Source organism: Bos taurus, chromosome 21 (assembly GCF_002263795.3).
Source record: "Bos taurus isolate L1 Dominette 01449 registration number 42190680 breed Hereford chromosome 21, ARS-UCD2.0, whole genome shotgun sequence".
Classification (NCBI taxonomy): Eukaryota; Metazoa; Chordata; class Mammalia; order Artiodactyla; family Bovidae; genus Bos; species Bos taurus.
The window spans coordinates 43,106,421-43,121,492 of NC_037348.1; the positions used below are offsets into that span (position 1 = coordinate 43,106,421).

A 15,072-nucleotide genomic window follows, 5' to 3' on the forward strand; every position below is an offset into this window, starting at 1 on the left:
GGCAAGATTCATGTCTGTGTTGTTTATTGATATATCTCCAATGCCTAGCACAGTACCTCGCACAGAATAGAAATTCAATAAATATATGGTGGGAAACATTTTAACAATAAGGCATTTAATAATCTATTAATTAGATTCTATTGATCAGAGCTATGCTATCAGCTCATTACTTTTTCAAGAAGACAATCCTATTTTCATGTTGTGCTAGTTGAGTCTAAAACTTTATGGCCTCCTTTTATATTATTGGAGAAGGAAATGGCTACCCACTCCAGTATTCTTGCCTGGAGAATCCCATGGACAGAGGAGCCCGGCAGGCTGCAGTCCGTGGAGTCACAAAGAGTCCGGCACAACTGAGTGACTAACACTTTATGTTATATATTGAGGTGATATAAAATTTCATAATTTACATAATTTTCAATTCTGTAAGATATTACAGAAAAACCCAAATTAGTTTTTCTGGGCAACCCAATAGAAAAATAAAATTTTCTCTCCTTGAAAAACCAGTGTACATTAAGGACAGTTCTTAATACTCAGAGTACTCAGATTTGTCCAGGCTGATATCAGGGAGAAAAAGAGGGAGAGAGGGAAAGAAGGACAGTGACATCCATGTCTGAGACAAATGGTACAAAAATGTACAGTTGATCACCCGAATTCTATGGCTAGTTTCCAACCCCTTGAACCATAGTATTCACTGATGTATTCTTGATTATGTAGACAATCTCAGTATAATTGTTCATACATATGAGGATAACATGAGCCATACAAACGTGAAGCCCCAAAATAGAGCAGTAGGTGTAGGGGAACATAAGCAGTCATTTGAAATGTGAAGTATATCCGCACAGTTTGTTCTTATACTATCGTTAGCAGGAGAGTTTACTGACACTTTGATTGTATAAAATCTGGTTTGACTTCAGACAAGTGTGTGTCTAAAAATGTTATTAGGAAGGGGTGAGAAAAATGATAAGAGATTTAGACTTGGTCTAGCTCTTTAATCCAAGTCCGTCATAATGAGGGTGAAGAAAGGAGAAAGACTAAAAGACTTACTCATCTTTTCAAAGCTGTAGCAATCTAATTCAGAATAGGAAAATTTAAAAACTACATTTCACTGCTATAATATCGAGAGAAAGCTGAAATGTAATTTTGAAACTTTGTCCCACTCTTGTATTTTTTTAAAAAAATTATATTCATTAGTGTAAAAAATAATTATCATATACTACCATTTATACTTTTTATTTAGGTATTAATTGTAAGCTTTATGATTTTAAACAATAAAGCCAAGATTAAAAGATGTGCCATTTAAAATTAGATTTTGATAAAGATTTGTGATGAATTCATTTCCTGCCCCCATTTGTGCATACCTTTGAACTTTGTCCTTTCTCCTTAGCTTTCCTCAGCTGGGACATGGTAAGATTTGAAAATATGCATGAAGAACACTTCTCTCCATATGATTGTTCTTGCCTCTTCACTCTCTTCAGCCTGGTGATGCTAAAGAATCTCTAGTTTTCTTATAAGCCACAAAAATCTTCACGTTCATCACAACTTAAATATAAATGAATCGCTAGAGTTAAGCTAATTGAATTCTTTCTCTGCAACAAGGGAGTATAGCACAAGACCTCAAATTTGGCCAGCATTTTATAACCAGTGTTTCGATGATAGTTTAAGAGGCTCCATCCATCCAAGTTTGGGTTTGAAAAGGAAATAAAGTATGGAAACACTGTCAGAGCCTTTTCTGTTTACAAAAAGATCCAAGGATACCATGAATAATGCCAGAAATTTCATGTGACAGCCAGCTCTTGCAAGATTTTTGAGCTCACCAAGTTCAGGGAATACAGTTACAGAAAGCTGGTTGAAGCTCAAAGATTTGTTTAAAAAATTAACTGAAGTGAATAATTGTGTTCCCCGTCCACACTGCTGCTCAGGCTTGTGCCCTCCTGGGTGGATGTCTCCCCAGAGCTAGGTAATATTTGACACTGGATAAATATTTTCTGAATTGAATCATCCATTTAACGAGTGTTTTCTCCTGAAACTTCCAAAGTGAATCTTTTGGAGGTTTTGTACAGTTATTTACCCATGGGAAGTGAGAATTTTACCTGGAGTTTCAAGACTGCAAGTGACCTCAAAACGACCTTCATTTTGTTTCCTCTCTTTCAGAGATTGTTTTTTTATCCATTCCAGATAGGAGAGAATTTGTCCTCCATTACAGATCTTTCCAGAGGGAATTCACAACCTTCCATTAAAATGTTTAACAACTCTCCTTGCCCTGAAAGTCTTCTTGTATCTAGTGTAAATCCCTTCCGTGAGGATTTATTGTCCAATCGGCTGGAATCCCTGCTCTATAATTAAATCTCTTCTGTTTTCTAATATAGTCACATATCTTTTCTCATCTTCTGCAGTTTTCTTTTTAAGTTAAAAAATCTTTTATTTCAGTTTGTCTATACTCCATCTAATTGAAACCACCTCCATCCTCTTTTGTAGGGGAAATTATGCTAATATGGAGAGACTGCTGGTAAATCTATGTATTTGAGGAACTTTAATGATGTCTGTGGATTTCTACATTGGGTTTTTCAACTCTGTCCTATTAATAGTTAATAAAATAGTTCATGGATGGTTTGGAAGTGGAATGTGGTCTGTCTGAGATGGTATGACTTATAGTGTTTACCTGGGGAAAAAAGAATTTAAAAAGAAAAAGAAAATTACATAAAAATAAACCAAAAAAAAAAAAATTCTCCTCCTATTTAGGGATAGAGCTGCTTCTTCTCCCAGTGGATGTGTAATGTATTATTTATATAAGAGCGAGCATCTTGTTTTTGGCTCACTTTCCATTTGGAACATATATGGTATGACAGTTTCCTTGGCTTATTGTTGTATATGTGGCTATCTATTTTTAATACATTGCTTTGTCTTTTTTTATGCTTGCTTGCATCTGTTGTTATGAAAACTGACATAAACCTTTTAAACATAACAGAAGTGATGGAGAAAGAGATGGAAGAGACAAACAACATTTCAAGGAAACATGAGGTAGAGAAACAGGAGGAAAGTCACTATGGAGCGAAACCAGAAGTAGCCTCTAATGAATGGGAGGGAGGGTCAGAACAGGCATCAGCAATCATGGGGAGAAGGAGGCTACATAAAGGAGGAGGTTACATAAAGCGTTTCTAAGAGGGAGCAGAGTACATTTTACACCAAATTATTTAAACTTTTTAAGCTGCAGTTTTTAAACCTGTGAAATGGGAAGAACACCCACCTTAAAAGGTTGTCAGAATTCAGTGATGTATGTTAGGGGTTCAGCCTTGTGCTTATTTAGTAAATAGTATGGGCTCAATACATAGTATAGAGTCAAGGGCTGACAAACTACAGCCTGGAGGTCAAATCCAGACCATAGCCTGTTTTTTTTAAATAAAGCTTTATTGGAACACAGGCACATTCATTTATGAATTGTTTGTGGCTGTATTTATACAGAGATAGCAAGTTGAGTAGTTTCAGCAGTGACCAAATGACCCATACGCCTTAACTGTTTACAGTTTACCCTTGAATGACATGGGTTTGAACTGCTTGGATTCACTTATGCGTGGATTTTTTTCAATAAATAAGAACTACAACAAGTCCATGATCTGCAGTTGACTGAGTTGCTGAATCTCAGACAGGGGGTGTCCACTGTAGTTATACTCAGAATTTTGACTGTGTGGGTGTCAGTGCCCGTAACTCTCAATTTGTTCGAGTCAGCAGTACTCTCTGGCTCTTCACAGGCAAAGTTTGCCAGTCCCTGGTATAAATAATAACTATTACAGCAACATTTTTAGGAATACACATTACTGTACAGATTTGAATGATTTTCCAATTCGGTTTTCTGTCTGTTGTATTGCACTGATACATGTTGACTATCATTATTTTGCCCAGGATTCTAGATTTTTTTATGTAACAACCCAAAGTCTACCTATTTTGCTTGCTTTTCAGTGTAGCATTAAATGGTTAATTGGTTTATTTCACCACCAGGTGGCCTCCTATACTCTATTGTGCTTGTGGGACCCAAAGGAAGCTGAAAGTGTATCTAACACGCTTCCTTCAACTTTGGCCGTTATTCAGCTTTTATTCGTATTTTTCTGGTGGCTTGACTGCTCGCAAATCATTCTATGAACCCTATGTTTTGTATTTGGTCCTGAAAGAGAAATTTACATTGACCTTTTAAGAAAATTAATTATCAAGCAGAGTTAGAAAGAATTAAAACAGTAAAAACAAAATAAAAATATTTAAATGCACACTCACACATACACACATACAGTGAAATGGAGTTTTACAAAAACAAGTTTTGCCACTACTCTAAGAGCCTTACCGTGACTCAGCCCTGCTCTCGTGTGCATGCGATCAGGATTTACTGGTCTTGAAGCTTCCTCAGGAAAAGGAAAAGACCACTGTCACTCAGATCTCCATATAGTAAAGTCTTGAGCATGGGTGGACTTCATCTCAGTGCCTCAGTTTCTTTGTTATTTTTATTCCCTAGACCCTCTTTTGAGTGTTCTTTGATCTAATTTTTAAGCTTCGTATAAGACCAGTGTAAGGAAGAAACGACTTGAAAGCCCTGTGATAAAGCAAAAGGAGGCTGGATTCTCCTTAGGTGATGACACGGTTGCTTTCAGGTTTTGTTTTCTTCATCTTAAAGTGAGAGAGCTGTACTGGGTAGCTTCAAGGTCCATTCCAACTTCAATATTCTCTCTTTGGTGGAAAAACAAAGATTTTTCTAATTAGTAATTGATTTTGCCTATAAGCAATCTGGCAAAAATCAGGATTTTAGGAATGGTTTCCAAGCTAAGGAAACAATATATATTTGAATGAATATAATTGTTTTGCAAACTATCATAACTGGTAATTTCTAAATGCCACATTATTTACAGTTCATTTCAGGTAGTAGTCATAAATAGATACCTTATGAGCCTTCTTGGACTCTTTCCTTTCCATTTTACTTTTATTCAGTAGTAGATAACTTCTTGTTTATGAAGATTAGTATAAATTCTTATTTATTTATTTTTAAATTAATTTTATTGAAGTATAGTTGCTTTACAATATTTTGTTAGTTTCTGCTTTAAGCAAAGGGAATCAGTTATACATATACATATAACCACTCTTTTTTAGATAACCATTCATTCAGGCTCTTGCCAGGGTCCTTTGGTAAATTATCATGGAAGTTCAGCTTTCTCTTTGACGTCTTATTTTCCAGATATTTTAATTTTCCTACCATTTTCTTTGGGCAGAATTATCAAATCATCCCTGGACTTCTCAACAGCATCAAATAGATATATTTGTTTACATTTCCACTGAAAATGGGTCACTTCACATCATGTGAATGACCTGTTCTTACCTTCTGCTTGTAGTATGGTGTGCACACACCTGGTTCGTGTTTTGTTTGTCACATTGGATGTCATTGCAAATATGGCTAAAGGCATTTAGCTGTCTATGAAGAAAGGACCAGAATGGTCTCCAAGGTATTTGGGAGAGCATAGGCTCATGTTTGAATTCAAAGTCAACCATGGGAGGCCTCATGACAGGTGATCGCTCTTAATTCCAAATTTGCTACTGGGGCTTCTCTGTAGCACTCTCTGGTTAAAGGCAGATTTCTATTTACTTTGGGGAAAAATTGACTTCAAGTTTTATCTACTTTACAAACTGCCCTAGTTAGTATCAAGCCCTACTAATAATTTATGAAATTTGCATCACTCTCTGTGTGCCTACACACAATGATATTTCACGTTAATTCTCTTTTCTCACATATATTTTAAAAATTACATATGTTCACATGTTCTGATATATTAGGAATTAATGGTTGGATAATTTTACCTTTAGTTTAAAAAGTGAGGAAGAATAAGGAATGATGCTGTCTGGTATTAGTGACTAAGAAGATGAGACAATAAGCTTTTTTTAAGTATTTCTATATCTTGTGGAGAACAATAAAAAAGGAAGGTTGCCCTTTTCCATAGTAATTTATAATCCATTTAGAAAAGTAAAACCAAAAACCATAAAATTATAACAAAGATAGCACATTTGTGTGGTACAAAAAAAAGTGCTGGTCTTCTAAGAGGATGTTCTTGGTACATCTTTGTAAAAGAATTGAGATTTGAACTGGACCTTGCTGTGTGTGTGTTAGTCACTCAGTCATGTCCAACTCTTTGCGACTGCATGGACTGTAGCCTGCCACGCTCCTCTGTCCCTGGGATTTTCCAGGCAAGAATATTGGAGTAGGTGGCTATTTCCTTCTCCAGAGGCTCTTCCTAACCCAGGGATTGAACCCAGCTCTCCCACACTTCAGGCAGACTCTTTACTATCTGAGCCACCAGGGACCTTGCTAGACAGAATTTTTATGTCGGTTGGAGATAGGTGCGTTGCAGAAGAATGCAGTATGAGAAGACCCCTCAGATACGGGAGTTAGTTTGACATGCTCCTGGGTATTTACCAAAATCAGGAAGACACAATGGGGAAGAGTAACAAACCAATGGCAGAGCACAATAGCTTTCATCCGTATGTTCAGTGGAAGTCAATAAAAAGCAAACGGTTTTTTTTTTTTTCCTATTGAATACTGATTCCTAGGTTCAATGTTTTATTTAGTAAAGGGGAATTATACATAAATATAAAAACTAGGGTCATAAAAGAGATTAGAAAAGTTTATGCCAAAGGTCATATTTTCTTAGCATGCGACATTTGGATCAAGTTGCAACAAACACTTGACTATAGTGCTTAGTATATAACAGTAATTGTCCAGGATCTTTGCATATATTAGCACATTCAATCCTCAGAGAACCTTATGAAAAAAGTATTAACATTATCCCCCAATGAGTAACTAAGGCATAGAGAATTGAACATCTAGTAAGCAATGCAAACAAAGTTTAAACACGGGCAGTCTGATTCCAGGCATGTATTTTCTCTTCTTTTATTTTTTTTATTGTGACCCAACTCTTTGAAACTCATTGGTTCACAAATTAAAATGTTTGGTATGGGTCCTTTTCAGTTTCCATGTTTATAGAACTCAGTAATAAAATGGTTACAAGTGTGTAGATTTTGAGAAGTAGTGTTACTGGGTAATATTAACGATATTCCCTCCTCCTTTCATTAAGGGTAGAGAAAACTAGTAACACTTTATGGATATATTTTCTAAAAGATGGGAACTATCTTCATACATATATACACATACATAAAGAGAGAGAGAGTGTACCTTTCCAATGACTACCCTCCGATGTGACTTGTTTTACTAATATTGACAGTAGTTACAATACCTTATTTCTAAGACATAATAAAAATGAATGAGGAATTTGTATTCTTACTTACAAATGGGAAACAGACCCAAAAAAAATCTCATTACAAAAGTCACATATATTAAAAGTAGAGACTTATTTAAAAAAAAAAGGATGCATTGTCCACAGAGATTTGAAATTTTGTAGAAACATGACCCACTTACTTAAAATATATTTGTGGTGGATAAGTGGTGAGTATATTATTGTCCCTGTTTTTAAACAGCAGAGATTTTACATGGAAATATGAAACGGCATCTCTTGAACCAGGTAACAAGCCACCAGTATAGCAAAAAGAGAAGTAACAGTCTCAGGGAAGACGGTGCCCAGTGAAGGGGCTCCCTTTCGATGGTGCTTAGGGAGAATCCTCAAAATTACAAATTTTAGTAACTACCTTTTATTCTTGAAAAGTTAAATCCTTTTTTTTTTTTTTTTTGGTGGCTGTAAGCTGTACTAAATGGCCACATCCTGGTACTCTTGCCTCTTTTTGTTCTCTTCTCCTCTTGGTGAATTTTTGTAGCCCTTGCACAATTTTTTAAGCCATCATTATCATATTCTTTCATCTGATTATTTCCAGGAAGTCATTTACTGAAGATCTTTTCTCGAGCAGTGATTTCCTTCCTCTTCTGAAGTACTTTTATTTTACGTAGTTTTTATGGTTTATTCTCTGTAGACTTGGAGAAGGAAATGGCAGCCCACTCCAGTGTTCTTGCCTGGAGAATCCCAGGGATGGAGGAGCCTGGTGGGCTGCCGTCTATGGGGTCACATGGAGTCAGACACGACTGAAGCGACTTAGCAGCAGCAGCAACAGCTCTGTAGACTAGTTATTGTTTCCCCCATCTTTTAACCCTTTGTAATTTTCCCTACTTACTCATTACTTTCTTTCCATCCATCTAAGCATTTCCTTTATTTTGGTCTCTAGATCTTCTCTCCATCCTCTTCCTTACTTTTATCATTTATGTGATTGAACACATACACAACACACACACAGCGTGTTTCTCTTTGATGCAGCTATTCTAGTGAACTTATTTGAAGGCTCATGGTAGAGTCCCTTACATAACTGGAAAAAATGCTTATAAAGCAGTCGTCATAACCAAAGTTTCCTCTTTATAGTCTTGTCCTAAGATATTGCTTAGGACATTAGTCTTGTCCTAATGTTTCTAAGTCGTGTCCAACTCTTATGACCCCATGGACTATAGCCTGTCAGGCTCCTCTGTCCATTGGATGCTCCAGAAAGAATACTGGAGTGGGTTGCCATTTCCTTCTCCAGGGGATCTTCCCAACCCAGGAATCAAACTTTGGTTTCCTGCATTGCAGGCAGATTCTTTACCACCTGAGCTATGAGGGAAGCCAGTAGTCTTAGTTTACACTAATGAATTTTTACCTGTGCCTGAGAACTTCGGGATCACAGATACGACTAATGGTGAAAACTCTCGGCCCTTTTAACCTCAATCTCATGCTCTTAAAGATGCATGAAGGTTTGGAAGATGAGCCTATACCAAAATGAATCTGGCTGTGGAAGCCATAGAGTGGGGTTCTTAACTGTGTTTTAACTACTCTAAACTCACTTTGAATGGCATTCTTGAGTTTATTTATATTATACTGTAATGTGATACTCAGGACCCACCAATTTCCTCAGACTTCTGCACTGATATCTAAAGATGCATTTTCAAGGAAACGGAATGGCCTAGCAAACTAAGATGAACATTTTCTTTCTGAAAATTCTGTTTCTGGGTTTTAGCGTGATCTTACTGACCTTGGGCATGTCACTTAACTTCTACGTATCAATTTTTAATCCGTAAGACAGAAGTGATGTGACTAACTTTCCCCTTGGGCTTGCCGTAGGAGAACAAAAAAAGAGAACAATCCATTGAAATGACAGTCAAGTTTTTTGAGGCTGAAGCAAGACACGGCACTTAAAGCTTAAAACATAAAATCTTTAAAGTTTATTTTCTTAAAAACTCTCTCTGGTAAATATGAACATGTATCCCAAAGAAACAAAAAAAAAGGTTAGAACAGGAAGGTTTTTAATTCTGTTGCACACTAGTGTTGGAACTAGAAATTGGACCCAGCCTCTCGCATTCTGATCAAATATTATTGCTGTGAGAAAACACTGAACTCATAAAAGGTGTCCTTAAATATTTAAAGAGCTGCTGCCATCTTCCTCTTTTCTTTGATACATTTTATAGAAGCTTTTCTTACTTTAACCGTTCCTGGCCATGGGAAACAGTTCACTTCGTTCTCTCTAAAATTTGAGAATATTTCTGTATAGGATGCTTTAACCAGAGAAATTTGTTTGTTTTTTACTGAGCATAAAGTTTGAAGAGAAATAAGGCAATCACATGCTGCTCACTGTTGTGTACTGTATACTTATATCTGGCATGTATTTCAACAGCTTGATACAGGCTTACCTGGTCATGTAGGAGAAACTCAAATGAATAAATATTTTCCCATCTTCTATATCTAAATAATAATGAATATTTTCCTATCTTCTATATCTAAGCCATAATGATAAGAGTTATAGTAGATGAAGGGTCATAGTTATAGTAGATAAAGGGTCAACAAAACATGGTCCTTGACTTTAGATATTCCATTGCAGGAACTTTTATTCTAGTTCTGATACAACATTCATCTTCATCTGATGTGAAGACACCTAGAGTACTCTCAAAAACTGGCCTAAGAGATCAAATATTTTATTATACACGCATTCAGGCAGTCACCAAGAAAAATCCCATGGCATTAAGGGGCTATTACAATTATAGATATTGAAACCCTTTGAAAGATTAAAAACATTCTACCAAAGAAAAGTCGTGACGTGAATACATAAAGTTAGGACGGCACTTCCGTTGTGTTTTTGGCACAGACAACCCTGGAAATGCTTTGATTGGCTCTGTCTTAACACCTGCATGGTGAGTTCTGTACATGCTTCTCAGTGCTGTCCTAGGGAATGCCTGTTTGCACTAAACTTGAAAAGATTGCTTTTGATGATGACAACATGGGGGACAGTGTTTTCAGCCTTCATTTAGGCCATTGATTCTCCCAGATTTCCAAAGTCACCATATTTGGCAGTAATATCTTTTTGATACATACACTATGATGGCTACAATGTTCCACTTCTCATTTTTCTTATCTTCCGCAAAGAGAAAGCAAGATATTCTTTTTGGAGAAACATTATCTGCAGAGTTAACCTAAGAAGTATATAGTATCTTCCTTATGAAATTAATTTGGCATTATTTTTGAGGTGAGCAACATCTTGGCAACTGCTTTGGTTTAAGACTCTATGTGATTTGGGAAAAGCACGTTTCAGAATGTTTAATTCAGCGATACAAAAGGCACTAATGAAATATGCATGTATGAATTTTATATCATATTAGTTCCCTCTTTCTTGAAATCTGAATAAAAGCCAAACATCTGGATTACGTTTGAAAAGCCTGAATTTCCAATTTTCAGAGAGATTCAATCTATTTTGACATTGCACACTTAGCCTTAACATTTACAGTGTGCTATTAACATTACTTGCAATTGTAAAAAAAAAAAAGTCCATATTTAAACAAACTTGGTTGCTCCTAATGCTAAAAATATATCTATATTTGAAATGACTGCTGCTGCACAACCGTACCCATCCATGGTTTAGGCTTCGTCAGCATTTCTATTATGAATGCGTTGAACAGGCCTGTAATTCAGCTATAACGATATGGCATAGCTTTGATATATAAATTCTCCCATGATTGTATATTAAAACAACAAAAAGCAGTTCCTGTATCACTTAGTTTGAAAACTATTCATTGACTCAGGGCTTTCTGAAGGCCTCATATATTCAAGGTACTCCATGGGTGACCAAAAAAGCCATGCTCTTGTCCTTTGAAAGTTTATTCTTCAAATTTATAAGACAAATGACAAGATTTCTATTTTTGTAGATATCTGGGTATATTTTGGCTACTAAACTAAAGGCAGGTGAATATATGGTCATAATTTAGAGAGGTAAATATGGATGTTAATATTTTATCTCATTTCATTATCATAGTTTGTTTTTTAAGACAGAGCTGATCAGTTGAGGTTTAGGAGGTAAGGCAAGAAATTCTATGTCCACACAAGAGATGAAGAGAAATAGAAGAATGTGACATTGATGTTTGCATAATAGTAAACCTCAGTGCCTAAATTTTTACTGGACTTCTTGTCGCGTATATTAGGTGAATCATACTCTTTTGTGACATACAGAGAACAGCTTGAAGTCAAGGACTTCCCTCTTCTTATTTTGCTTTATTAAAAAGCAAGTCCATTAAACTATATAGCAGTATCCAATTAAATAAAAACAGATGTATTTGAAGGCGTTTGTTTAGGTTGGGAGATGAGAAACAAAGGAAGTACTTTTAAATTGGAAACTTTTTTAAAGGAGAAAACTGAGTTTCATTACATTATTGCTGCTTTTTGTGTCTTTTTTTTTTCCATCTTACCCTGCATACTCTAACAGATATTACATAATTGCATAACTATTCTTACTATGTGCTGACATGACATTAAGACAGCCCTGATAGGGTATATCATAATGAAACCGTAATTAGAACAGTCATGATGTATTATGGCAATGATCCACATCGTCACTGAAGTGCATTGGAATGCACGGAAAACCCATTGAGATGTGCAGATTTTCGACATAATACAGCACAACCATGAAGTTTCATAGCATGGAGGAGAAATTACCATTATGCCCATGCCGCTGGCAGAATGGGTTGTATGTAACACATTTCTTAGATATCTGTTAGAGAAAGTTCTGATATATATCAATGGAAGGAAATTTTTGAGGGTGGCATTTGTGAAGTTTGTGTTTTAAAAAAAAAATCTAGAGGAAGGACTTGTTGAAATACAGACCTAACTGCATAAATTGGATAGTAGAAGTTTCCTATAAACTCAATATTCCTATAAAATATTTAGTTTAAAAAAAAAGGGGGGATCCAAAAGGTTCCTTAAATTTCCTTAAATCCACCAAATATGCCTCTAAAGTAGGAAGACGATTTGAGGATTTTTCAGCCAACTTTGCCTTTTCTTTTTGTTCTCTATATTTAAGCTTAGATTAATAGCTTATGTTTTATGTAGTTGTATCTTTGCCCCACTGTTCTCCTGGGTTTCTCTGCATGAGGATCTTATATCTGAGTCTCTTTCCGGCAAGTGACAGCTTGCTCCTCAACTTGGTGTTTTTCAGTCTTGGCACTTCTTCTACACATAATAATGTGATTGTTATGGCTGATCTGGTGAATGTGGGCCCCAAAAGCTCAACTTTCTGAAATAGAGAGGAATTTTAGACTATCTTCTAGGCCAATCCACAACCAATGCTTCATTATCCAGTAAAATATCCCAACCAGGTAGACTTCTAGTCTCTTCTTGAATAACTCTGGTGAGTGAGAACTCACTATCGCCCAAGCTTTAGTTCTTGTGCTTCAGTCTTTGATTCCAGGCCTGACCTCCGAGGTCAGATGAAACTAATGTTTTCTGTTTAGTACTCTTACTATTCCACACTTGCTAACATGTTCTTCTGTTTTTTCTGTCATCTTCAACTCTTATTTATCTCTCAGCTGAATATCTCCAGCTTCTTCAACAGCTTGCTCCCTGGAGGAGTGTTGCTTCTTTTCTGGAACTTCCTTAAGTGCTCTTCTTTAGATATTTAATACATTGCTTAGGTCCCTCTTGGAACATGGAACCAATGAGAACAAGGACTGCAGGTTTGGGCCTGGTAAAACCACAGTTAAACTGATCTATCTGCTACCATTTTTTTTTTTTTTTGACCCTGTGTTTGTCTCAATCCAGCCTCAAATCATATTTCATCCTTTTTATATTCCTTCCACTCTGTCTGTTGACTCCTTGAACCTAAAGACAATTGAAGCCTAGTCACCTCCATTCTTTGTGCAGTTTCTATATTTTTATTTTTTTGGTGGGAGGAAGGGATGGTTATTAACTAATTCTGTCTGACTTAATACTTGTCCTATTTCCTTCTGAGATTTCATCTACGATGCCAGCATGTTATGTTCCCTTTGGGTCTAATATCTTATCTAAAAGAGACATTTAGAAGTACTTGCTTGCAAATTCAGATATCTCATCTAAAAGAGACATTTAGAAGTACTTGCTTGCAAATTCAGATCCAACTAGAGACATAGATTGGCCTGGACAATGTTAAAAAGTTTAATTCAACCTATAAAAATGATAATTTTCATATAAAACTATATATTCTGTCTTCTCTTCAGCTGAGTACCTAACCATACAGAAGCCATATTGAAGCTATATCTCACATAGGAACAGAATTGAGTAGAGAAACTTGTGCTCTTCTATCCTCCATAAAATCCACACCACTTCCTCGTTTCCCCTTGACTGGAACTGAATGTTAGTAATTATCACATTTATGCATTTTTCTTTTAGTAGAGAAAATAGTTCTTCTTTTCTGTGACCCTAGCAACAGTTAGAGTATGAAAGATAGAAGATGACTTATCTACACTCACATTCTTTACATGAGAGCCCGGAAGTGGGGTGCTAGATCTGGTTAGTTCTGACTTGTGACAGCTGATTGTTGAATATTAAGGAATCTTGCCAGCAGTAGCAACCATTGGTAGCTTGGAATCTACTATGATGCGAGTATTTACACCAGGGAAATCATTCCACTAGGAAGCCAGTTTACTACTACCTGTAGGTACTTGAGTTTAGGTTATCAGAGCTAAAATATTTATTATTCTTTATTGACCAATGAGATTAGTATAATTTGGCAATCTAATCAACATGCCATATACAAATGTTATTATAAATGTTCACTAATAAAAATATTGAATAAGACTAACCAAAAAATGACCCCATGGCATGACATATCCATTAAGTAGTGATCTTTACAAATAAATGTTCAACAGGTTCTTAGCAAAATTCCTTGTACTTCTGTACTTCTAAATGATTGCATCCTCCTGTTCGCTTTATGCTTATAAAAATCTAATAGAAGCGTATATACTTGATCCAGGAATTCACATCCTTGCTGTAGGGATTTAAGTCATTAGATTTGGGGTGTATGTTCTTAGCAATTTAATTATGTTTAAAATCTGGTTAGTAGTGTAGTAAATAACTGGTATTGCTACAAAATTACCTTGAGAAGGTAATAGGATTGAATTTCTACACAAGTTGACACTCAATTAAAATTTCCATATATCCAATGAGTTAGCCAGTTCTTAGCTGAGGAGCTAGAAAAAATGCCTTCCTCCTTAAGCTGAACATTTCAAAACCGGCAAAATTTATAATAAAGTCAAATCAAGACTCAGTGCATCAACTAATATTTGAGTTTGGCTTATCAAATACAGATTAAAAACAAGGAAGAGACTAGAGAGCACTTACGATATTTCTTTCTTAAATTCTTCTATTTTTTATTGACACTGGGGGAAAAATAACACATTAAAACCTCCTTACTGAATTACTGTCCTAAACCAATAGATCCATGGGGCTTGTTCAGCTAAAAGCCACAACAGACTTTGTAATGCAATGATGTAATCTTGGCTTTGTGTCATTTATATTCAACCTAAAAAAAACAATTTTCCTGAATAGACAGGCTGACAACAATATTGTTCAGTGTGGGTTTTTATTTGGATTCTTTCCAAATGGTTCACATGCCTTCACCGTAGCACATCATGCCTGCTTACATCTTTTTTTTTTTTTTTTTTTTTTTGCCCGAATTCCAAAGTTTTCCCCTTTTACTAGCTCTCTATTTTTCTTTTAAAGTCTCAGTTATGTTTGTAAAACTAACCAGCTCCACCACAAAATTAGGATGTATCTTGCA

At 35.8% G+C, this 15,072-nt stretch overlaps 1 protein-coding gene and 1 long non-coding RNA gene across 5 annotated transcripts in view; one reads left to right on the forward strand and one right to left on the reverse strand.

The window, feature by feature from the left end:
• AKAP6 (A-kinase anchoring protein 6) overlaps window positions 1-15,072 on the forward strand; it is a 500,589-nt gene that overhangs the window by 391,670 nt on the left and 93,847 nt on the right. The gene's annotated exons all lie outside the window — the stretch shown is intronic.
• On the reverse strand, window positions 4,219-13,824 carry LOC132343368 (uncharacterized). Its single transcript, XR_009492174.1, has 2 exons — window positions 13,763-13,824; window positions 4,219-4,710 (listed from the first exon to the last, which is right to left on the reverse strand). It is a non-coding gene; the product is annotated as an uncharacterized lncRNA (long non-coding RNA).